Source organism: Amblyomma maculatum, chromosome 2 (genome assembly GCF_055883805.1).
Source record: "Amblyomma maculatum isolate TAMU_Amacu chromosome 2, ASM5588380v1, whole genome shotgun sequence".
Lineage (NCBI taxonomy): Eukaryota > Metazoa > Arthropoda > Arachnida > Ixodida > Ixodidae > Amblyomma > Amblyomma maculatum.
The window spans coordinates 54,869,805-54,895,434 of NC_139345.1; the positions used below are offsets into that span (position 1 = coordinate 54,869,805).

Here is a 25,630-nt window from a genome sequence, read left to right on the forward strand (position 1 = left end):
GCCTGATATATATATATATATTAATACAAGACTTCACAAGTGGCAGTACGTGTCCCAAGGGCGAATGAATCTATGCGGAAACAATCATCTCAGCATACGGTGGTTGTGGTTACGCAAAATAAAACCGCTTACCCCCGAAACGGAAATATCTAGCAGGTAAACAGAAATCGAAAGGAATGTGTTCTTATAAGAAACACTGCCCCTGAGTCAAATTCCTTAGCAAGCAGTCTATAATGTTAGGGAGAAGGGGGGGGGGGGGGGGGGGGTTGCATGGCTTTGGTATTGGCACGCACTATATTACAGGGTGACACGGTTATCGCAACCGCTTCCGAGCTGTTCCCACCCCTTCATTATTTGGTTTTCTTTCGCAGCAAAATGCCTGTTTGCAGGATAGCTGCTTGCCACAGATCCAGCAGTGGCCTTCCGCTGCGAGGCGACCAGGAGCGAGCTTTCACCCGGTCCACGTAGTCTCGTTCTCACAGCAGCGGTCGCGAGAAACGCGACCAGCCAAGCGTCTCGTCCTGTCTGTTCCGGCCGTTGTGGTCCACGCAGGCTGCACGAAGAAAGACGCTGAAAAACGACTGCAGCTGCGGGAATGTACACACGGTCGCTGCATGTCTCGAGTTGGACAACCGCAGACCTTGAGAGCCCTCTCGTGAGTTCGAAGGAGAGAGTCTCGGTGAGTAGATCGTCGCGTGCACGCAGTGCGCATTAAGCGTGGTCCACCAAACAAATAAAAACGAAGTCGACGGAGAGAAATCTACGAGCTTGGACGAATGTACAGACAGAGAGACGTGGAAAGGCGTTGGAAAGCGGACACTTCTTCCGTCGCGCTTTTCTATCGCGATATGGCAGCAGCGGCAGAAGGCAGGCCCTTGCCTTTGAAGCGAGGCGGCGACGAGCGGATGACTGATGAACGGATGGCGAGACGTCTTTTTTGTGCACGTCTTCTTAAACTCGCATCGGACGCGCGCCGCAGCCGGCCGCCTGCAGGTCTCAGCGGAGACCACGGTGCCTATCTCTTTACAGATCTCTTTCAGGCTCGCCTGTCATTACAAGTGCTAATACGGCCGTTTACTCAATTTGGGATCGCGTTTTCTTTCACCCTCTGCCTGTATCTCTCTTTAACTCGGTTCTTTGCGGCGCGCGATGGCCGCTCTTCCTCACGCATGGACATGCAAGGGCATCTCTTGGTGCTAGCGGTGTGCAGCCGGCGAAAAAAAAAAAAAAAAATAGCGTCATAGGTGAATGCCTGGCCAGCCAGCTTCGCAGGGATTTTGGCTTCTTCATCGCATTATGCAGTTTGGAGCTCGCGAGCGCAATCTTCACACCTGTTGGAAACGAATGTGCACCAAGCCGCCTGGCGCTTAAGGGAAAGAGAGAGGGAGATGTTATCGCCTTCTTCGAGCAGCTCCTGGTGGGAAAGACGTGCACATGCTCTCTTGACTGTGCGTAATCACGGGCGGCAGCGTTATGTATGCGTGCGTGCGGCTCGCGGCCGGCGGTCTCGCTGCTGTTTATTCGTGTACTTTATTCGTAATTTCCCGTAATTCGCCCTCAGTGCTTCCACTTTTTGCTGTTGACACCTACCGGCCGACGAATTACGCCTCATAGGTGTGGCCGTCTCCGTGATTCTACTGTTATGATTGGACGCGAGAAAAGTGCGTAGACGACGGGTAGCAGGACAGCGCCATTTTGAGAGGCAGCTGGCGTCTATGCATGTGCGTGCCTTTTTTCCTTCTGGAGGTTGGTCGGTGCACGCCAAAGCGCGCCACCACGACAAGCTTGCTCGGGCATTTGTGCGGACAGATGGGTCATCATCGCTGCCCACGTTGGAGCTCTCGTGTATGCTCACGCAATAACCCCGACGCTTAATTTATAGGCTTTAACTCAAAACCTTAACTAGTTCTGTGGGGAACCAGATGACAAGAGAATGCAGATTTGCCCAGAGTGAAACCACTAGCTTATCTCCCTTTTAAGTCCTTAGACATTTTTACGTTATAGAGTAGCCTCCTGGGCATGCGCAGTGCAAGAGTCACGGCCGGGCGGGCTCGGCCACTGGGCGTGTGCAGCCGACATCCGATAAAATACGTCTCCGCTATTATTAAAGCTTCCGTTAAAGCATTTTCTTGCGCAACGACGCGGGACGTTTGCCAGTATATATAAGGTCAAAATGCCTATCTCTCTCAAGAGGCACTAGCCCGCGGACAGGGGCGTGTTTTATAGTGGCAATTAGTCGGCCTGTTTTCCCACGTTCTTTTTTACTGTATACGAACTATGCACGCGTATCTCAGCCACATCAACCATATGCTCTCAAAGTTCATATATTCCGTTGTGGTGCACAGGCTATGTTTTGCGATCGTAAACATTGACTATGAAGCGGTACATTTTACCTTGTTTGAAACAAACAAACAAAAAGAAACTGGGCTTACATCGAAGAAAAGTTGGAAATATGACTTCGCTCATTATCGCTCTTTAATAGGTCACTTCAGAGCGAGCTTATGGCATTCTAATTCTTAAGCACATATGAGACTCACTAACATACCAATAAAGAAAATTTCGGCCTCCAGAAAAGGGATTGCAGGTGTTTGTATTGCACACGCTGTACTCTTAGCTCGGAAAGAATATATGCTACTAGGTTTCATCGCACCTTTAGTCCCTGACATCGCTTGAACGTTAAATTAGTGTGACGCGTAGAAAATTGTCACTCGTCGAGATCGAGATTTAGCGCATGCAGAGAGCGTAGACGTATAGGGGGTTTGCAGGACGCATCCTCCCACTCTGCTAAATATATAATACGACATATGCGTAATCAGGGTAGATGGATCGAAAGAAGATGGCTACATGGTATGAAAGAGCATGCACTGAACAAGAGTTGAGCGGAAGCCTCAGTTCGCAAACCGTGTCAACGTTTCGACTAGTGGACTTCTCTTCGTCCTCGGTCCAGATGAAGACAATTGTCCATTTGTCGAAACCTTTGCTCGGCTTGCGAGCTGAGGCTCCCCTCAACCCTTGTTCAGTGCTCTTTCATACTATGACATTAGCGTAAGTTACGCAAGGACAATGGGATAAGCCTCTCGGTCGAACATTTAAACGTCGAAGTTCGAGCTTTCTTCAGGAACAGTATCAAGAACCCTTGTTTTGCCAGACAGTTATACTTAGCCGCTCTTAGTAACTGTACTGCTTGTTGTTCGTCGACCGTATCCATAAGAAAGGGCAATACATTATCTTTTGTATGATTGCATAGCAAGATTCCGTGCTTTGCTATTTGCGAGTAAACTCGGTTCCTATTGGTCACAGAAATCACGCTACCCAATCTCCATCCTGCGACTACTTGAAAAGAATATCGCCTTTCTATACGCGCCTCAGGATGGCTATACATGCGCATATTTACGACGTTATTGATTATGGCACGCGTGCATCTCGGGCACACCCACGCGCAAATGTCGCCCCGAATTTCAAAGCGTGCCATGAATATGGAAAATAGCGGAGGAAATGAAGAAAAAGACACAACGTCGCGCGCGCCATTTCGCGCGGCCGTAATGCATGCGAAGCGCTCTGCGAATGCCGTTTCATTCAGGACATTTCTCTTTGTCCAGCAAAGCCTTTGACTCCGCGCCGCCGACGCCGCCACTGGGGGCAACACGTTTCTTGAAATATAAACACACACACATACACATATGGTACGACAGCCGCACTTGCTTCGCGCAACATTCAGATTGCATAGCTATTGCCAGGTCGCCTTCCTTTTGTCCCAGACGTTCGTTTTCACCCGAGACGCCAGCCCGCTGCCAGTACCGTGCGCCGTACAAATAAATGCATTCCAAGCCAAACAAAGCAAAAGGCGTCGTCGCCGCCGCCGTAGAGCACTCACGCAAGGCTTCGCCGTCACCGCCTCGGCTGAGGAGAGCGTGTGAAAAGCCCGCGAGGAAGGCGAAAGGAGAGGTAGAACAAATTTGCGCCTGTTTCGTATTGATTGCCGCTGTTTTTCGACAATAACGCACGCCAGTGCTAAAAAGGCGTGGCAGGGGCTCGCGCCTCGAGCAATGCATGCAGCGCATGCAGCAGCAGCCACGCTACGGGAAGCCGATGCACACACAAGGAAGGAGGCATACACGGGCTCCGAGTCGCACTCTGTACGCACGCATGGAGACAAACCATAGGGGCCCGCGCGAGCCCCATTGTTGCTCTTCGGGGCGCCGACGCCTTATAACGTTTGCATAAACACGCCAGACGCGAGCAAACTGTGTCACATATCGATGAAAGCGGAGGCGAAAAGGACTCCGTCGTCGCGACTATGTCCGTCTTAGGTTTCTTTTTTTTTTTTTTCTGTAACTTTCTTTTGCCGTGTCCGAGCTCTTGTAAAGCTGTACACATGTGTGCGTGGACGTTCGCCGTTGAAAAGAGAAGAAAGACGGCATCGATCCGCAGAGCCTTGGCTTCCAAGGATTTTTCTACTCGGCTTGGGCCGAACGGTGCTTGTGTTTGGCTTGGCGCGCGTATTCGACGGGGTTGGCTGGATTGGTTTGTTGGGCTGTCGTGCTTCTGCAACGGTCGATGGCGTGGAAGCAAGTACACAGTGACTTGACGTGTGTAAGGACGCCGTATGCCGTTCCCCGGATGCTTTTCCTCTTCATTTTCTTCCGCTTGTGCCTCGCTTCTTTCCCGCACACGGGTGGAACCGGGGTCTATGGGAAGACCATATAGTGCCGTATACGCATGCACGTATATATCGAAGGAGCGGCGGTGGCGTGCCGACGCGCGTTATGGATTCATGAGCGGGCGTTCCCGCTTCCGAGTCATTTGCAGACTGTGCTTCTCCGATTGCTGGGATCAGAACGCCAAGCGAACGGCGGCGGCAGCCAAGGTTTCGATCCTCTCCGCTCTAGAGCCCCTTTCTTTGGTCGTTGTTGTTGTTGCTGACACGACGTCGCGCGCGAATGACGTCTGTTGACGTGTGCACGCTACACCTTGTCTTGAACGCTGCATACAATGGACAGTCCGAAAGGACCTAGCATCCGGAATTCAGCGACGCGAGCTAATGATTCTCCTAGTTTTCGAACAGCATGCTTAAATTCCCCGAGAGACATGTGCATGCACCGGTCTCTAAACCTGGATGGATGAAAGCAGCTATGACACGAGGTGAGCTTCACTCCCTCCATTTGGTACGAACTATACATCCTGCTCCGAAGTTCTGACTCTTGTGGTGACGTCAATTTCACTTTGCCAAAAAGGAAGTATCGAGACAGAGCGTACAGACATAGCGGAGAAGCCCTTTTTTCCTGTGCAATTCAAGTCAGGAGATGAATTTGCGGTTCGCACTCTCTCGAATATACTGTTGTGGACCCTGCAGAACAGAAGTACTTGGTCGATATCCGATTAATGCTGACTACATGATTAATTTCACATTCTTAGCAGTGCACATATATTTTCTCTTTCCAAAACCCGTGCCGCGGGAAATGCTTTTATTGGATAAATTTTTCAGGCAGCAATGTGAATGTTTATGCTTTGCACGCGAGGTCAACAGCAGACGCAAAGCTTTGTTTCCATTTCACATACCGCACGATAGGTGGCGACACAAAATGGCACAGAACTCTATACTCCGTTTCATACATCAAGTGCAACACTACCAAAGCTACAGCTCTTGTTTGCGCTCTCCGCATCCGCGATAAAAAATAGTGCCTGCTCTTGATGACAGAAAATAATAGTTGCTTTGTCTGCAAGCTTAATACATTTTACATTTGCCATCAACTTCATAAAAAGCATCTTTTTTAGGGAGAAAAGGTCGGATTCGGCTAATTTGTATGTTTTTTTTATGTCGTTTTTGTTTGTGCCGCGTTTTGCTGCCCCGCAACCTTGCCAGCTGTGCCACCAGATGGCGCTGGCGGTGCCCTCCGCGCTGCGCATCGCTTTCTGAGAAAATGGTTCTTTGGTGCGCATTTTTTCTCTAAGATCCGCTCTGTGAAGATGTCTAAGCATGCGAAGCATGTTATTGCAAACGTGTATGCTCGGAATAGAGCCCGTTTCGGCAGGAACCACTCGCCTACAGAACGAGCGCGTAGTGATACGCCTCCTGTTTTTTTTCTTGCGGACTACTTGCGTAGCTTTCGCTGCGTTGCACCTGATGTATGAAACGGAGTATAGCTGCACTTATATATACGTTTTCCAGGCCCCGATCGTTGGCAGCTTCTGAGCAATGCATGCTTCTCCTGTTTCTCTCGAGCATGGGTTATATGTGTCTATTGTAGTCTTATCTCAGTCTAATCAGGTATGCGTCTCTTCCTTCTGGAATCAGAGTTCTTTAGGAGCATGACTGCGCTTTAAACCACTTTCCTCCCAAAAGTCACGCGTTTGGGAGAAATATTCACCACCATGAGCAAGAACAATGACGCATTTATGAAGCATCTTTACGACAAAACAGATCGCATACCGATAGTGTTCGACCGCACCTTCGACTTCGGCAGAAGGCATTCTACTAGTTCGAACTTGCACTAAACGCTACCGATCTTATCGATCAGTCATGGGGAATGACACTGCGTGAGAAGATGCCGGATACATCGTATACGCCTTGAGAAAATCGTTTCCTTAAACAAAAAGAAAATTGCTTATGCAAATGGTTTTAGAGGTGGACGAAGATTTTTCTTGGGAAACTTGGCGTAATAAAGAAGTCAATTGCGGAAGCATGTAATATAAGACCCGGAGATCAACCTGTGGACAAAAAAAAAAAAAAAAAAAAAAAACATGACACTTATACGGCGATTTGTGGCGTTATATAGGAGAGCTAGGGTTGGGCTCTTGGCTTAAAACAAAGCATGGTCGCACTGAGGCGTCGTTTGTGGTAGAAAGCGAATCGCAGAGAGTATCCTTCTGCGGCAAGGCGGCCTGTTGGAGGTGCTCATTCAAGGGATGGAACAATGGCCACCACCTCGTCCTTATCTTTCAATGGACATTTACGAACAAGTATGCGCACTGCGCTGAGTACATTTTCTACGCTTCTTGTCGGCAAAGTGAAAAGCCGGCAGTACATACAGGGCGTGGCTAGCTTGTTTCTATTTTTCGTTCGCCTGACCCGCTCGTGAGTGCACCGAAACACAGGTTTTGTCTCGCGCACCGTATCGTCCTCACTGGCAGAAAAATGCGTCTTCGCAAATGGACCCTGTGCGTTCTCCCGTATAAAGTATAGCCTTATTTTTTTCCTTTCCTTCTTTTAAGTTATACACGGCTCAACCTTTCCCCTTCTGAAAGCCATACATCAAGGTGCGTGCATCGGGCATTGATGGAGGTTGTATATATGACTCCGCGGCATTCACGCGCCTATAGGCGTTGAGATTCAGGAAATGGAAAGGACCATTCACTGTAGCGCCCTACACAGATGGCGTTTTTACGAGCGACGCTATATAGAAGAACGGTGGCGCCCACTCGACACGTCCGGTCTGTTGTACAAATGGCCGCGGGGCCTGGAGGGAACATAGGCGGCACGTAATGTGTCCTTTGTTTCCCACGTTATGGAGCGCGAGATTCCACTCGCTATATCTATGCATCGCGCACGTATACGTATACATCAGCGCGCGCTGTCTATCAAAAAACGTTCATTCAGTTTTCGTATTCTTTCACGGCTTCAAAGTTGCCGACGAAAGTGCTTCAACCACTGTCTTCAATGGGCCGTGGAAGTCAATGAATGTGTGCAGCGATACGTATACTTACATACTTACCATGTTGATGACATCATAAGATGTGTATGCGGATAATGTCCTCGCAGTGTGCGGAAAAAATAAATAGGCAAAATTATCCTTGTTGAAGGTGTACGCGTTTCATGAATGCTCCCAGCCTTGTATTACGTTACAACAAAGCGCAGTGCCCGTATGCGGTCCGCTGTGCATGTTCATCGCTCGTCAAGCCTTTCTACTGGCTTTTTGCCGGCGCACCCAACATCCTCAAGATGTTAAATAAACGTTATTCTTATTCTTATGTGTACGTATGAAGATAGAAGCACTGGTGCAAATGCACTCTTAGTGCATGCTATACTATATTACCACAAGCAATTTGAACTCCATCGCTCACATTACTGTATTTGTGAGCCCTCATGAAGCAAAGCTTGGAGTTCCCTGGCCTGAGAGAAAGGCTATCATATTTCGAGGCAAGTAGTGCGATAGACATTGGACGAGTTGGCCCAGACCAAGTTCGGTTATGAGATGCACCTCAGACGTGGGAGAGCATCTTACAGGGATGCTTCTCACATGGCAGGAGAAATGGATCTGCGCCAATATAGAAATAGACTCGCATATATACAGTACTATGGGATGAACATGCACAAAATCGCTTTCGTGATACGCCGTCGCGGCACCTCATTGTATTCCGAGCTAGGGTCTCCGGGCCAGCGCACTCCGTAATTTTGAAGTGTCGACCTCGTCACCAGCCCGACATCACCAAAACACTCTCCTTCAGCACTAAACACACACACACACACACACACACACACACACACACACACACACACACACACACACACACACACACACACACACACACACACACACACACACACACACACACACACACACACACACACACACACACACACACACGCACACGCACACGCACACGCACACGCACACGCACACGCACACGCACACACACACACACACACACACACACACACACACACACACACACACACACACACACATGTATAATCAACCGAGTAATTAAGGACTGTACACGCGGCGTGGTGACGTCTCCCAACAGCTTCTGGCAAAAGATGAAGAAGGAGACAGATGACATCGTAAGAGTACTAAGACGTTTTCAAACAAACCAGCTCTCAAACGTGTATACGAAGGGCTTATGACTAGGTGAAGTAGCTACATTGCAATATAGGCAGATGAAATGTGAGCAAAATACATAAGCGCTATTTTCTAATGAACAAATGCTATGGCAACACTCACTTAGCATTCTCAAGGCATCGCAGCAGCACGGCCAGCTTTCCTTTCTCGAGTCCGTTCAAGGATGCCCCGCATTCCAACGCAGGGTCATCACTTTTTCTCGCGCCGCTCGTTCCCCTCCACTGTGTTGGAGGCGGCGGCGCGCACAAAGGCACCCGCCAATTTGGAGTATGGGAGTCCCGTTCCGTTTGCCCCCAGGGTTTGAAGAGGCATGTTCCACGCAGCACTTCGGCGAGTCTGTCAGAGACTCCTCCACTGCACCTTTGCCCTCCCACCGGGCTGCCGAAGCGAACACATGCCGATCGACGATGCCCTTCTTGGCTCTGTTTCCCTGTTTTACTTTTTCTATACGCGGGGCAGTGGTGGGTGTAGTACTCTTTTTTGTTGTGTGCTCGCATGGTAAAAGTTTGGTTTTTTCTCCTTAATTTCGCGAAAGCAAATAGACGGGGTGACCGCAACCATCAGGGGTACTGAGCACTTTTGAACCCCGTGGGAACTTCCTAGCTACGTGTACGTGTACGATGTACGTAGGTCCGGACGGTTGGACTCCTTGCGCGCACATTGCTTTCTCGGACTTAAGCGAGTGACAAGCGCTGCCATTGCCATTGCCGAAAGCGTTCGCTACGTTAGAAAAGAAATGCAAGTCCGAAGACTCGGAGACCCTTCCATCGCGAGAACAATATAGTACACCCGGAACAGGCTGTCATATAGCTTGATAGTGCGAATTGGAGGATTATTGCAGTAAGAACGACAAGATGCTATTGCCTTCCTTTTTACTGTCTGTAAAATGACGTCCCAAGAGACCATTTCTGAAAGGCGCTGTAAGTTTTTCTAATTGTCAGAAAAGCCGGCTACGTAACGTTTAGTTCACAATGATTCGTTGATGTAGCAAGCGGACAAAGAGATGGGATTCTTGATAACCCAAAAGTCAACTAGAGTTCAAAAACCTCAAGCCAAAGATTTCAGAAGGGAACTTGTTCTCATCTGAGACAAGGACTCTTCTCGCATTGTTAGTTAGGGATTGAGACTCCAAAGTAACCTTTTGTTGCCTCTTTATGCCTCTTCGGCACTGCCAGCTAAAGGCGCAGAAGAGAAATGCAAGAACGATTAAAGGAACTGGCCCCACGTCAACTCGGCGTACTGACGGATCGCGCTTCAAACGTGGGATTCGCGCGATTCTTCTTTAACAAATATGAGTTCCCTTATTTCCCCGCTGCTTGGGAGCAAGTTTTACTTTATATATATAATATGTTCTCCGACAATTTAACTGAGCAGGTTTCTTGTCTACTCGGGTCATTTTATGATACCTGCAAGTGTCTGTATAGCACAATTGCCTCTTTACTGTGGTAAACTTTTTTATTGTGATATAGCAATACTGCGCCAGGTTTCGGCCCATTGCGTCGTCCCGGGAAGGGCCACGTTTGACCTCGAACTGCCACGAAGAAGACGAAGAAGCCGAAGAACGCTCGGTCAGAACAGCAGCAGCTGAAGCTTTCGCTCCACATTCGGTTCAGCAGCATTGAACCCTTCTCATTTATATGTCGGCTGATAGCTTACGCTTAAGTGTCCCCAATAATGTAGGACCTTACACTGATAGGGCGCTATAGGGGAATAATGTAGCAGGCAAAAGAAGCTCCCGCCGTTGCTATCGCAATTCAACTAGTTGACTAGAGTTAAACCACAACTAATTTTGTGTGTGTGTGTCAGCTTTTATACCATTGGAGATCACCTTAACAATATATATATATATATATATATATATATATATATATATATATATATATATATATATATATATATATATATATATATATATATATATATATATATATATATATATATATATATATATATATATAGTTAAGGCGATTTTATGACACAAAAGCTACTTTACCCGAAAGTGTAGGTTACCACAGTTGGAGGCTGTATCATGAAATGGCCCCGAGGAGAAAAGCGACCTCCTTACGGTTAATTTTCTTAATTTATAAATGCATTTATGACCACCTAATCCTGTCTTTTCGTCTCCAGGCTAAGAGGAAGGAGGAGCAAACAATAAATTTACAGGACTTGTACACGTCTGATGGGGCTCTCAGTCCAGAGCTCCAGTCGCCGCCACCACCGCACGGGCCCTGGTCACCAGCGACTGCTTGTCGCTCAGGTATGTCGAGCGGAGGACTGCGTCCCATGCCGCTGGGCCACGATCGGTTACAGGTTGGAGGGATGGAATGACGAGGTAAGCCCACGTCACGTGGTGCAGGTAGGGGTAGGCGTCACAGGGGGACATGTGGATCAGAACTGAGAGGGGTAGAAGCGATGCAAGTACGTGAGATTGTGGATAGACGTTCGCTTAATTGTACCTGCAGCTCTACGCCACAGCCTTAGCTCGACTGAGCTGAGGGGGAGGGGGAGACACGCTAATGTAGAAGAAGGTCGGGAGTGATGACAGGGGTCATATCATCATCGATCATATCCATACCATCAATCAGGTGATAGAAAAATGCTCGGAATATAACCAGCCCTTATACATAGCATTCATTGATTACGAAAAAGCATTTGACTCAGTTGAACTCGACGGCGGTGATGCAGGCATTGCGAAATAAGGGGGTAGACGAGCCGTACGTGAAAGTGCTGGAAAATATATATATAGTGGCTGCACAGCAACCATAGTTCTGCATAAAGAAAGTAACAAAATTCCCATAAAGAAAGGTGTTAGGCAAGGAGACACAATCTCCCCAGTACTATTCACAGCTTGCTTAGAGGAAGTATTCAGAGACTTGTAATGGGAGCAGTTCGGGATAAGGGTAGATGAAGAATACCTCAGTAATCTGCGATTTGCTGATGACATTGCCTTGCTAAGCAACTCGGGGAATGAACTGCAAATAATTATTGATGACCTAGACAGGAAAAGTAGAAAGGTAGGCTTGAAAATCAATATGCAGAAGGCTAAGGTAATGTTCAACAGCCTCGGGAAGGAACAGCAGTTTACATTAGCTAGCGAAGTACTGGAAGTAGTAGGCGAATATGTCTACTTATGACAGGTAGTAATCGATCCGGACCATGTAAAGGAACTAACAAGAAGAATAAGATTGGGATGGAGCGCATTTGGCAAGCACTCGCAGATTATGACTAGCAGCTTACCGGTATCGCTCAAGAGGAAAGTATACAACAGTTGCAGTTTGCCTGTACTCACCTATGGGGCTGAAACGTTGAGGCTAACCAAGATAGTTCTACTTAAGTTGAGGACAACCCAGAGGGCTATGGAACGAAAAAAGGTAGGGGTAACATGTAGATAGGAAGCGTGCACAGTGGGTCAGAGAAATAACTCAAGTTACGGACATTATAGTGGAAATTAAGAAGAAGAAATAGACATAGGCAGGACATGTAGTGCGAAGAGAGGATAACCGATGGTCGCTGAGGGTAACGAACTGGATTCCAAGGGAAGGAAAGCGTAGCAGGGGGTGGCGGAAAGTTAGATGGGCGGATGAAGTTAAGAGGTTCGCAGGTGTCAAGTAGATGTAGCTAGCACAGGACCGGGTTAATTGGAGGAGTATGGGAGAGGCCTTCGCCCTGCAGTGGGTATAGTCAGGCTGATGATGATGATGATGATGATGATGATGATGATGATGATGATGATGATGATGATGATGATGATGATGATGATGATGATGACAGGGGTGAGGGTAGAGGTCTGGACTGACTGAGGCGTCAACTGGCAGGCTGCCCGGTTGATGCATTCGCGGACGAGTTGATGTGCCTGCTGATTGCCGGTCACCAGATTGTGTCCGGGTGCCCACAGGAGTTCTACTTGCACATTGGTTCTTATGTGACAGTGGAGAATGTGGAGGGTTCGAGGGGTGACTCGACCTGTTTGGTAACGGCGAAGGGCCGCTTGAGAGTCTGTGATGATGGTGGCTTACTCAACGTGGGATGGGATGGCAAAGGCTATGACATTTTCTTCAGTATGAGTATGTCGGGGGTATACAGAGGGGCAGTAAGGACAGGAAAGCTTGTGTACTCAGTAATAGATACTGAAGCTGTGCAGAGCGATTCAGGTAGAGAGCAGCATCGCAGTAGCGCACCGAGTCGTTATTTGCATACATGCTTCTGGATGTGACGAGCCCGAGCTGCCCTACGTCCAGAATGAAGAGAGGGGTACATGTTTCGAGGAATGGGAGCAACCTGAATTTGGGTGCGGTATATTCAGCGGAGGCTCTCTAGCATTCGGGAACCCACCGGAAGGGGAGGGCTGAGACAAGTGAGGAACGCTCGTCCGGCGGGAATGAAGGCAAAGCGTCCTCTTTGATTGGTCAAGTGCATCTCCGCCAACTCTTGAAAGGTGATGTGTACTCTCATAGCCAGAAATCGTTGCGTGGGTGTGTGCTGTGGTAGACCGAGGGCGTGCTTATAATGGTTATAAAAAAGTAATAAAAATACAGCAGTAAAATATAAGACAATAGAAAGCAAACAATAAATCAATGACTAAAATTATGGGTTTCGAAAAAGGCAGTCCAGTTGGTCACGTTGGGTCTGAGTTAGGGGAAGATAAAGGGCTCCATAAGTGAGGCGGCTGTGAATGAGGTCCTAGATCAAGCGGATGTTGTCATGCTCAGTGAGCCCGTGTCTCCTGGAGGTGACTCGGACAGCCATGCTTAAGACCTGGTTGGAGGTTTCCAGGAGCTGGTTCACAGTCGCGGTCATTCTTCTGAGGAATGAGGTCAAGCAAGCGGAGAAAATCCACTCGTGGAACGCTTTTCCCATCCAAAGAGAGTCTGATATAGGAGAAGGTGGTACTTTGGTTGTGGCAGTAGGTTGCAGAACGAGAAGTTGAGACTTAGTGGCCGAGCAGCAGAGATTGTCTGGATTAGTAACCGCTGGGTGACATCTATGGCGGCTTGCAGGGCCTCTTTTTTGTCGCCAAGGAAACCCGATACTGTCCATATTGTGAGGTCTTTGGCGTTCCCGGATTTTTGGTATGGCCTAAAGCAGGGGGGGGGGGGGGGGGTACCTGCAGAGGGCCAGATTGAAGAGTGTCGGAGACAAAATCGAGCCCCATTGAGTGCCTCTGCTTGGAAGATTGAATTTGAGGGAGCGCAAGGTGCTCATACCTATGGTGGCCATTCAGTCTTGTAAAAAGCTGCGTATATACGCGTACTCTCTGTGACCGCAGCTGGTGGGTGCCAAGTTGTTAAGCATGAGCGCGTGGCCTATACGTTTACTGAAATCGGTCGAAGTTTGTCGATAGAAGGGCTCTTTCTGGTGCCTGCCTTTGGGATCAAACGGATGCAGGCATGCTTCCAATCTGCCGGAGGCTCTCCCGTGTCCCACACTTGATTGAAGTAATCGGTGAGTGCCAGCAGGGTGCCGGAGTCTAGATTTCACAATGCTTTGTTCGTCACTTGATCATGGCCAGGTGTCCTGTTCCACGTTAGTCTAAAAGCGGCAACGGTTTTGGCAGGCTGATTGTGATATCATCCTCCCATATGAAAGGAGAGCCCCGAGTTGGCAGCTCCTGCCAAACGTAATGTCAGGAAGCACTACGTCCAGTTAGTGCAAGACCATGTTAGCTGCCAGCTACCGCCTCTCACTATTTCTTCGCTTTTCGGACAGGCACGGACAGCACGGACAGGCACGGCGAAATGGCGATACTGTGGCCAATGTAGCTGTCGCTACAAAAGAAGAAGAAAAATAAGGAGGAAAAGAAGACAAGGAAGAAGAAGAAAAGGCAGAAGAAATAGAAGTAAAAGAAGAAGAAGAAGAAAAGGAAGAAGAATAGTAATGACAGATAACTCGGTAGTTGATAGAGACGAACGACAACAGCGAGTTGCTAGGACAAAAGGTTCGTGCGAACGTTGTGACGGCGGTGTGCCCCGGAGTTCGACGTATAGAGAGGATGTCATGCCACTAGCCGTCTTCATACACCAGAATGAGAATGGTGAACAACGAAGGGCACAGGCTGCTCATTTCTGAAGTGATTCCCCTATAGCATAAATGAAGATGAAACCATGGAATGAACTACTGTGTGCGAAAGCCATGTGCTTATACTTTCAAGTCGAACCTAAGCGTAGTCAGATGGCTCTTGCGTAAATCCAGGTTTAAGCACAAGCTTTAGACTACAGCTAATTTTTTGGAGTTGTTGAAGTCAGGCTAGTCCACTATGCATAGCGTCATATTCCACCAAAATTTGGTCTCGGTGCTTACGAAAGGCAGTCTAATCTGTGAGTTGCTGCTTGTAAACTCTCTTTTGGGGGAGGACGTGGTGAACCGTCGTTTGGAGAATACAGTGATCGCTGTCCAGAGTTTCAGTCAAGTTGGTCCACGTGGCATGCGGATAGTGCTTGATTAGGGCAACATTGGGATGAGTGCCACGAGTAATGCTATTGCCGAGGCGAGTTGGGGTAGATAGGCCGTTGAGGAAGGTGAGCCGCAAACGATGGAGCGCCTCCTAAATGCAGCAACCCTTAGGTTTTACATAGTTGAAGCCCGCCGCGGGATGATGGGCATTAAACCAGTACAACAAGACATTTCTGAGCTGCGGAGAGCCTCCGCTAGAAGAGGGCCGAAATCTACCCGTGTTTGCCGAGGGGGTCTGTAGACGTTGAGGCCGAAAGACTTGATCGGTTGTGGGAACCCGGAAGAATTTCTGAGGAGATAAGATACTATAAAAGGAGTAAGAATGCACGCGGCAACTACGACTCTGTTGTGGTGCGGATGCGCGCGAATTCGGAATGATGCCCGGGCGGTAACCCTGTGTTGCAAGGCTGTAAGATGGTTAATTATGAAAGTACATATTGCCGGGAAACAAGAATCGGTACGTGAGAAGGGCACAGCCGGGAACAGCTACAGGAGAACGCAATTCTTGTATTGCAATGTCTGAGGTAGGGACAGGTTGGTGGCAAGAAATTGCTGCAGACCTGCTCATTTGCGCTGAAGGCTTTGATAGTTTCATTGCCATATAGGATGACTGAAGGAGGACGCTTAGCGTTACTAGCCATGATGGATGGTCAGTGTGGCATGGCGGAGGGGCGATGGCTCTCCAGGCTATTTCGAACATTAACGGTGAGGGTTGAGACGGTACACTGTATAAGTATGACCTGGCCAATATGTGATGTGAGGTGGAACCTCAAATACGTGCCGGTCTAACGCTGTTATGAGGTTTAGTGAGAGATAACACTTAAACGATGCTTATCGCCACGTGTACCGCAGTCGACTTAGCCAGGAGGTTAGGGTTCGATCCCGACGTGGCGGCAGCGTTCCGGCGGCAGTGGAACATAATACTTGTGTATACTTTTCAATGGCTATGCACGTTAAGAAAAAAAGGAAAGAAGCCCACTGGAAATTATCCCGAGGCCTCCACTAAGTGCCTGAGTTCCTGATAGTCTGAGTAACTTTGGCAAGCTGAACCACATATACCATAAACCAAATGCTACGTGCAATGTAATGTGCGCTAGCTGCGAGCGAACTGCGGTAACAGACACTAAGAGCAGAAGCAAAAATTAAACAGCGGCTAAAGTTAGCCGCCTTTTAAATCTTCTTGCCAATTAAAGTAGATTATTTTAATCTCCACAGCGTATTATGCAACATGGAATTTCCCTTTATATATATAAAAGTTTACAGTTGAGAATGTCGAATTGCGGAAGGCTTCTCAAGTACACCCATTTTAAGCGCAATTTTATCTCAGCCATTGTGATATAATTTACCGTCCAATTTTGCAGCAAAATAAAGTACGACACTGCATGGGCTCAAACTATTTGCTTGCATGTGATGCATAGCTGCAAAAAGCAGTGAATTGATATTTATCAAGGGTATGTTCAGAGGAGGTTCGACCCTAAATGGTGTGAGTAATAGACACGGAAAGGGTGGCATTTTCTTTACAGTTTTAGGGCTGCAAGCAGTTTGCGAAACGCAGCAGAAGCGTGCACCGCGAAAAACACAGAATTCAGCCGATAGGGCACACTCACACACATACACACTCTCTCTCGGGCTTTCTCTCACACACACACACACGCACACGCACATACACACACGCACACACTCACGCACTCATGAACAAGTGTACACGCAGAGCAGCGCAAACCACGTGCCGTCACCTTTAGAGTACAAAACGCACATAGTTTACAACGAAACGGAAATAAAACTCCACGCGAATGAACAGACGGTACGCCGGAGAAGATGCAAGAGCACCGCAGCTGCCAAGGAAACAAACAGTATGTAGCTCGGGGAGGACAATACACCGGCACGCATTTGTACAGGGGCACGGAAGGGAGGACACAACGGTGGGGAAAGACGGCAAGGTGAGTACTGTTTACCTGGGCGTTGCGACCCCTCCACTAAAGACATATCGGGGGAGATCGGCGCAAGCTGCGGACGAGCCAGCCCATGCCATCAGCTCGGACAACGTCCCTCCTTTGTGAATCGGAGGCAAAGGGAGGGAAAAGAAACAAACAGGAAGTTGTAAAGAACAAGAACCGCAGGGAGGTGCATATGGCTACAAACCCACATAAATTATAAGTATTCGAGCGGCCGTTCCCGCTGGCACGCAGAAAGTCGGGCGTGTTGATACACGCAGTAATCACCGTAATCGCGCGTCGAGTCACCGACACCACCAACACCATGCACCGAGCCGGCTGGGCAGTGAACAGAAGGGCACTGTTGTCCACCGAAGCCTTGGGAGCAGCGACGCTGTCTTGCCGAGTATGTACATAGTCCACAGCCTATACGAGCTTAGTATCTATCTCTCTCTCCATATCTCTAACCCCCCTCCCCTCCTTCTTTTTTATACTCTTTCCTGCGTCCAGAGGTGCATGTAGTAGTAGATGCATTCGACCAACAGCAACGGCGGCGGTAGGCATTTTGCGCCAGGTGCTACTTGGGTAGTCTGGCACCTCCGGCAGAGCCTATACTTTCGGGTTTTGTAAAAGGGCCTGCTCGCTGTTGTGGCTTCTCAGGAGCCCGGCGACTTTCTTGCAGCAGCACGCGCCTTCGCTATCCAATGCGCAGATGTCGGCAACCGTTCATCGGTCTCTCTGTTCCGTCCTCGCTGTAGCGACGAAATGCTGCTGTCCTTTCAGTCATCGTGTGTGAACTGTGAGTGCATGTCTCCGTCGACAGGGGAGCAGCTATCTTGCCGCAACTGTAGTGGATTACATACATACTCTGATGACCACCTATGGTGCCGAAGCCTGTTGTGCAGTGTGACGACTGACGAGTGCTCGGCGAGCGAACCGATTTTGTCTTTTAGCGCTGTGCTTGCCCATTTTGCGTGCGCGCACGACAGCCTGGTATAAAACGCGGTGCGCAACGCAGCAGCTTACGCAGGAGCTCTTCTATTATGGAAATTCCGTTGCGCACCAGTGCACGCGCACTTGACAAAAACACTGGGTAAAATATCCTTTAGAGGCAGAGACACCTTCGATATATGCTTCCACATTTTTGACACCATATAGTTGTAGAGCTTGGAAGGATCGAGGTCTTGGGATAATGATGCGAAACTGCCTTTCACTGTCGTTTGCACCAGCCGCCGAGAAAAATCAGGGCACAGGCATACTAAACATTCTATAGAGGCCGGTAGTAATGGTGGTGGTGGTGGTGGTGGTGGTGGTGGTGGTGGTGGTGGTGGTGATAATGAAAGAAATATGCAGTTGCGTGGTGCCACAGCGATCAAGCTCCTCAGATTGGATCGTTTGTTCTGTAAAAAGTGACAGGAGATTGTACACTATACTGTCAGGGCCCCTGGCCTCTCGCAACTCCTATACATAGATGCATTACAACGCGCAGCCTTTGTCAAAACTAAAGGGAGCAAGCGGCTTCTTTCTAATTCTTTCTGATTAGTAGAAGTTCCAACTTCATCTCCTCAAGGAGCTGAACCCAACTTTCTCCAACTTTCTCAAGGGGAAGACAAGAGAGGTCCTCCGCTGTTTAGCATGGTCCAGATGCAAACTCCTCTGGCTGCATGATTTTGACAATAAAGGTTGTCCCTTTCTGTTCGTGACCAGGAAACATGGATCCAAGCAATGTACCCAAATGGTACGTCCTTTCTCCGACTATGCAATTTTCGTCAAGGCTATTCGTTCCCAATGAAACGATACACACTTTCGAAAAATCAGGTACGTCTTTTAACATGTCATGATTTGTACACGAAGTGACGGGGCACGTCGAACATTGAGCCACCTTGGTGGCTTGAAAGCAGTCTCAGCGTGCAGATGGCATACAGAGCTTCCGAGCGAAGATGGATCAAGATTAAAAAAAAAAAAAAAAGGTAATCTAAGCGTTCCTCCTAGTTGAAATCATGTGAATGTTGTATGTGAATGTTGTTTGTAGGATTGGTGTAAATTTTGTGCTCGTTCCCTCTACTTCAGTATTTAGTCCACATTAGGTAATCAACTTTTTCAATATCGGTCTATAAACGTGTGTCATACATAGCCCTTTTTACTCCGCAAAAATGAAAGCCTGCGAAGTTTAAAAATACCACGTGCAAGAGGGCTCTATGCGCCTGTATGCGGCGTTATTCCAGCGCTGCAATCCGCGACTTGTCACGACAGAACTTCATTTTGCAGTTAGTCGCGAGATAAGCCGCAACGACTGCTGACTGGCGCATAGGCTGCAGCCCAGGCGCTTAATAATCTCGAAGTGGGCGACAGCGCAAAGCTATGTTGCGGTCGTCATGGGAGGAGAAATTCTGGCAACGCTTTACTCATTCGCTTATGAGAGCGCTGTAATCGCGCGCTGTCACGTTGTATACTTTCAAACTTGGCGGGCTTTCATTTCATGTCGATGGAAGAAGGCTACGCGTCGAAAACACTTCGGTTGGACTGTTTTCCGTGGCGTTTGACATTTTTTCTATTCACACCAGAGCGTTTAAGTGATATATAAAATTTAATTATTTAATGTCGATTGGAGTAGCCGGAACGAAAAAAACAAACAAACAAAAGGGGGTACTTTAAAGGCTCCTAACAACATTGACTTGAGTTCCGTCGGGAAGAACGCTAAGGCTATTTTTTAAACTAGGTCCACCTTAGCTGGGACGCGCAATATATTTACCACTATTAAAATTCAATCTTACATTTTATGTAAATATTTCAAATTTTGTATGAGTCAAATCATTTATTAAAATCGTAATACAACTTACAAGTAATAATTTAGTATTATTGCTGAAATTTTAATTTTGAAATAACAATTGAAACTAACCTTAGAACAAAACTTACTGTATAATAAATGGCATTATTACTGGCTAGGCACCTTTTATGTAACGAAAGGGAAGTTTACGAAAGGACGGTCGCAGTAAAGATTTGGTTTATTGGGTTTAACATCCCAAAACAACTCTGGCTGTGAGAGACGCCGTATAGTGGAGGACTCGGGAAAGTTTGATCACATGGGGTTCTTTATCGTGCACTGACATCGCACGGCGCACACGGCCGCTTTACTTTTTCGTGTCAAAAAGCGGCCGCCGCGGCCAGGATTCGATCCCACATTGTTGAATACAGCAGTCGAGCGCCCTAATCACTGAGCTACCTGGTCGGAATACAGGGTTGAAGCAGCAAAGGGGGCGCAAAATCCTCTGCGCATTATCAACAGGTGACCTTACTGTAACAGCGGAAAGAGTGTACTAACTTGACAAATATCCACTTTGCAGCAGTTTTTAAACTTCCAGCAGAAGTTTGGCCGCTGAGCTAACGTCGGTGCTTCTCAGCATGCACAAATAAATGTTGGTTGGTTTGGTTGGTTTACGGGGTTTAACGTCCCAAGGTGACTTAGGCTATGAGAGACGCCGTAGTGGAGGACTCCGGAAATTTCGACCACCTGGGGTTCTTTAACGTGCACTGATATTGCACAGCACAAATTAACGTGGAAGAGAACCGGCATACATGAACTGCTTTTATAGTCAAACTGGTCGCGCTTTTTAAGAAGAACAATTCGCCTCTGTAATTTTATTTAGAAAGCTGACCACGGCACAGGCTACGCATAAATTATTATAGCCCCACTTGTATCGAGTGGTATAGGATTGTGAAACCGCTTGGAGAGAATATTCGGTCAAGTGCTGAAGCGAAAATTGATTTTTATATGTGCAAACTGAAATATTTTAGTATTACGCTGTTAGTACTGCCTTAACTAACGCACACTGAAGCCACGGAAGGGGCGAACTTTCTTTCAGTGTCTGGATGCAGTTACAGTGGCCTCTTCTCACTCGTGCACCGCGCTGCGCTGCGCTGCAGGCTGGTCTGCAGGCCTGTTCCACATGTCGACAATAATGAACCAAATGGCCGTCGTGTTACGGAGACTTTTGGGGGGAATGATGACACGTCGTGTTTTTCGCATATTCAAACTTGTTCGTGTATGTGTGCTTCCTGTAGCTCAGCTGTCTGGAGGGAAGTGCTGCCTGAACCTTCTGTCATACAATGGCCGTGCCGAAACTTAGCAGTTTTGCTGTCAAAATATATACATCTGGAAGTGTCCGGAATTATTTTGACTACCAGGCTTCTTTTAGCATAACAAACTAGTATGCACAGGTGTTTTAGCATGTCACCTCTGCTGAAAGGAGAATTGAGCGCATGAGCAGCGTGTAAATTACAAAGACCAATTTACTGCGGACAAGCGAACGCAGGAAACCGCAAAATAAGCTGCACGACCATCGTGAAAGATACAAACAGAATCCACTGCGAGTGACTCCCTGCTGCCATTGCTGAAGAAGACATGCGTAGCCTTCAGCTGATGCTGAGTGGCACCTGTATACTATTGAGAGAAAATACATTGAAAACGCAATTTATTTTATACTGTAAACTGTGAGTACATTTGAGATAATTTCTGGCGTTTTCAGTGCAAGTCTCTGTGGTGCGGTTTAAAAATTTGATTAACCCTAATAGTACATCACCAAAGAAGCACGCGCGAAGAAAACGAAATGAGATTGCCGCGCTCTTCAGAAGAAATCAGGCGACCGGCTGGAAAGGCAGCGATCGTCTTATAATCCGTGATGATTGCATCACTGCCTTCATTCGGCGCGGCTTCAGTAAAAAACTTGCCTGGGTAAGCGCTCTAAAAAATAAAAAAAAAAAGAACTATCAACCTGCAGGGCTTTCTGCAAAAACAAAAATGCCTGTGATGTCGACACTTTATTGCCTCAAAATTTCGGAATGGGCAGATTTAGAATGGGGTCGCAAATTTCAGTATCTTCATCATCGATGCCACCCTATTCTAAACGTCGTTAACATAGGGGGGATAGTGAGCCCGATTACGCAATTAGGAACTTCGCAGAAGTAGTGGGACACGTGTTCAGTCACCTAGAAAAAAGTTTTGTATTGTATTTAAAATATAAAAATCTTTCAAGCCCGTCAAAAAAAATAAGAGAAAATTCACCGGCAGGGCTGCATAAGAATGCCGACGCAAATGAATGAATAAATTTTGGATTGCTAATTTCGCCTCGCGCTCTTTACTCCGCCATATTGTGCAATATATATATATATATATATATATATATATATATATATATATATATATATATATATATATATATATATATATATATATATATATATATATATATATATATATATATATATATATATATATATATATATAATATTGGACGCGTAAGATGAGAAAATTAAGCAAGGGAAGCTTATTAATTCAGCACGACCTCGCTGCGCGATAAACCACACATGCTTGTGCGCACCCCTAAACACTATGCGATCAATGATTAGTTAGGCACGAAGATCTGTATCTTTATTTCCTAGGACGCATGAAAGGTAATGTAGGAAATAATAAAATATAAACAGGAGCTTACGCATTTTTTTTTTTTTTTTGAAGCACCTATAGACATGTCCGTGCTGCAACGGAGGAAAAAGCAAAAGAAAGCAGCCCAACAGAACAACACTGTTATAAACTGAAGGCATTGCGTCGTATGTTCAACTACCTCTTGCCGCGTACACGCCGTGTATTAGACGAATTAGACGCGTTGAGAAGTAAGAGGATTATTAAAAAATATTTATGGCACTATTGTCGCCGTTTCCCCTGCCCACGCAGCTCTGCGTAGCGTGCAGGAATTAACTGCGTGCGCTGGAACGTTGTGCCATCGTCGGCCGCGTGCAGTTTGCGCTCAGGCAAAGCTTGCTGTAGTGTGATTTTCAGGATGGGCCTTCCACAGGTCAGTGAAAACACATATAGACGTTAGAGGCACCGATGTTTGGCTGAGCGTAAGCGCAATTTTTCGCGCCTGCGTACAGCAGCACCATGCGGGACCTATGTGTGCGGGCTTTTCAGCGACCGTGCATATGGCGTCAAGCAACATTACCCACCGTAATGGACACACCGGCCCCACCAACGTGTCCCCGACCGCCGAGAGGCTGTTACACGAACGCCTACTCCACGTGCGTCCGTGGTTAAGCAGCAAATAGCACCTCCCATGCAGTAACGTTGGATTTAGTGCGCCGAAACTCAGGCAAAAGCAAACGTCAGTGGCCGAGCTCGCGTGGTCATTGCCGTGAGATGAGTCCTTATGGCTTCTGGTCTCTGCACCTTTGTGACTCTATTTGGCAGAGCGCTCTGTAGCTATGTAGCGTGGAATGATATCCGGTGTCAGGTAAGTGTAGGGCGAATCAGCTGGGCAGTGGCGCGTGTCATACGAAGGTAAAAACGTGACCACTGAGGTGTTTTCGCTATCACATTTCATCACCACGTCCTCTCCACTTTATACTGAGATGACGAAAGCAATAAAGAAGCAATAAAGACCTCTCCAGGATTGGGAAACGCCTGCTGCCAGATGGGCTACGAATTCGTTCAACCTGACTAAATTGGGATCTATACAAAAGTGATTGGGACGTATTTTAGATTATTATCGCAGTACAAATTTATTTTTGGTTGGAGAATCTTTCTGACGCGATTATTTTCTGTCTTCGTTTTGTTCACGGTAATTCGGTGGGGCAAAATAAGAGAATTCTTCTTCCAGCCGCACTTATCAACTCTATAGATTCAGTGCAATAACACTCAGTCCTCTGTAAAACATTTGTGTGAATTTGCGAAAAGATATAGCGGAAATGTTCTTTTATCCTTTTTGTTATAACGCAGAGGGAAAATGCGGCTAGGCTATGTTACGTTGTCGTATTTCCGGACTATAAACGGTACAATGTATGCAGGAATTTCATCCGCGCCATGTAGCAGAAAATAGATTTGTGAGAACGGGTAAGGAACTTTTAGCAGCCACAAACATCCACAAACATCTTTGCTTTTGTGAAACGGTGCGGATCCATTGTTTCCACAAAATGAAATTTTTGCCAGATGATCGTTTCTCTCCGGCATGCATGAAATTCCCTCCTGTTGGAGTGGTCGCCTTATACAGTACAGTGCTCTGTTGCCCCGTCATTTTTTTTTTTTTAAGTATTTGACGCCGTTTCCTGAAACCCTATAGGCAAATAGTTGATGTAAATGGGACATTATGTCACTTATAAATACCATGTATTAACAAAAGCTTTTGTGGGGCACTCGGTTAATATTCTGCTTTTCAACGAGTATGACAGCGGTGCTATAGTTCATCTGTTGCAACTTGCTTGTAGTTTAAATTTTGCTTATTATCGAAAAATCGATTGGTCATTTATAGCTTGAGGTGTGTTGGCTCACAGGTTCCGCTTTGAGATGTTTTGAAGCCAAAACTACTTTTTTTAAAGCAGAACAACGAATTTATTTTCAGTTAGCTCATTTCTTCTAATCAATAATTAAAATCAGGAAAATTTTCATTTTCTTTATTGTGGAGTTTTCAATACAATGCAATAGCGCCTACAAAGCAAATCCTTCCACACTGCTTCATTTATTAGTATAACTGTCTAAGAATATTTAGGGATATTTCTTATTTTTTTCACAAACGCTGCGAATACTTTTCTAATGAATTCAATGCACAATGAAATTAAATGTCTAGTATATTCGGTTCGGCCAATTATAAAATATATTTTACATTTACAAAAGTACGTATCCTTGGCGACGAACGCAGCAAGCAGGTATTAAATCTGATAAACAAGAATCACATTTGCTTCAGCTCAAGGAAAAACACTGTGGTGGTGCTGACTATAGAAATCAGGACAGGCCCTACTTATTTTCACTATGTGGTTCCGAAGAAAAAAAAAAAAAGAGAATCCTGCAAGTAGAGAGCAATGATTACGGCTTATGCGGGAAGTCATTCTGTAATTGTTTCAGACACAGAAGCTGGCCCGAGGCCATGTCCCACCGAGGAAGCCTGCAGTTTGCCCCTCACCTTTGAATGTGAATGGCGGTCGTCACTTCGAGGGTCCATATGACACGGAGGACGTTGAACTGCATGCGCCTTCATTCACGGTGAGGACGCCTCAACGTTTAGCGATTGACAGCGCGCTGCAGTGTTATTGAGACACCAAAACAAGAGCTCGTTAAAAAACAAAACATATCTCGCGCATCGCGTGTCACGAACGGCCCACGGGTCGTTTAAGATACTCTATCGCTGTTAACTGGCTTACAACGACGGGGAGTCCGTTAAATACGTGCAGCTAACGAAGTGACTGCGATGAATGGCAGTGGAGTGACGGACGAAAGCGTCCTCCCTAGCTTTGACGTGACACGTTGCCATCGATTTATATTTCCGGACATATATAGTCTTCAGGACCAGATGACTTGGGGCTGCAAATGGCACCTATAGTCCCGTGTCAATAACACCACTTTTAATGGCGCCACCTCGAGCG

At 47.0% G+C, this 25,630-nt stretch overlaps 1 long non-coding RNA gene across 1 annotated transcript in view; it reads left to right on the forward strand.

Moving 5' to 3' along the window:
- The first annotated feature begins 379 nt into the window (after positions 1-379).
- The window catches only part of LOC146198676 (uncharacterized), a 34,781-nt gene continuing 9,530 nt past the window's right edge, over positions 380-25,630 (forward strand). The window contains exons 1-2 of the long non-coding RNA XR_014704725.1: positions 380-679; positions 25,113-25,250. This is a non-coding gene — a long non-coding RNA (uncharacterized LOC146198676). The remainder of the gene's footprint in view (positions 680-25,112; positions 25,251-25,630) is intronic.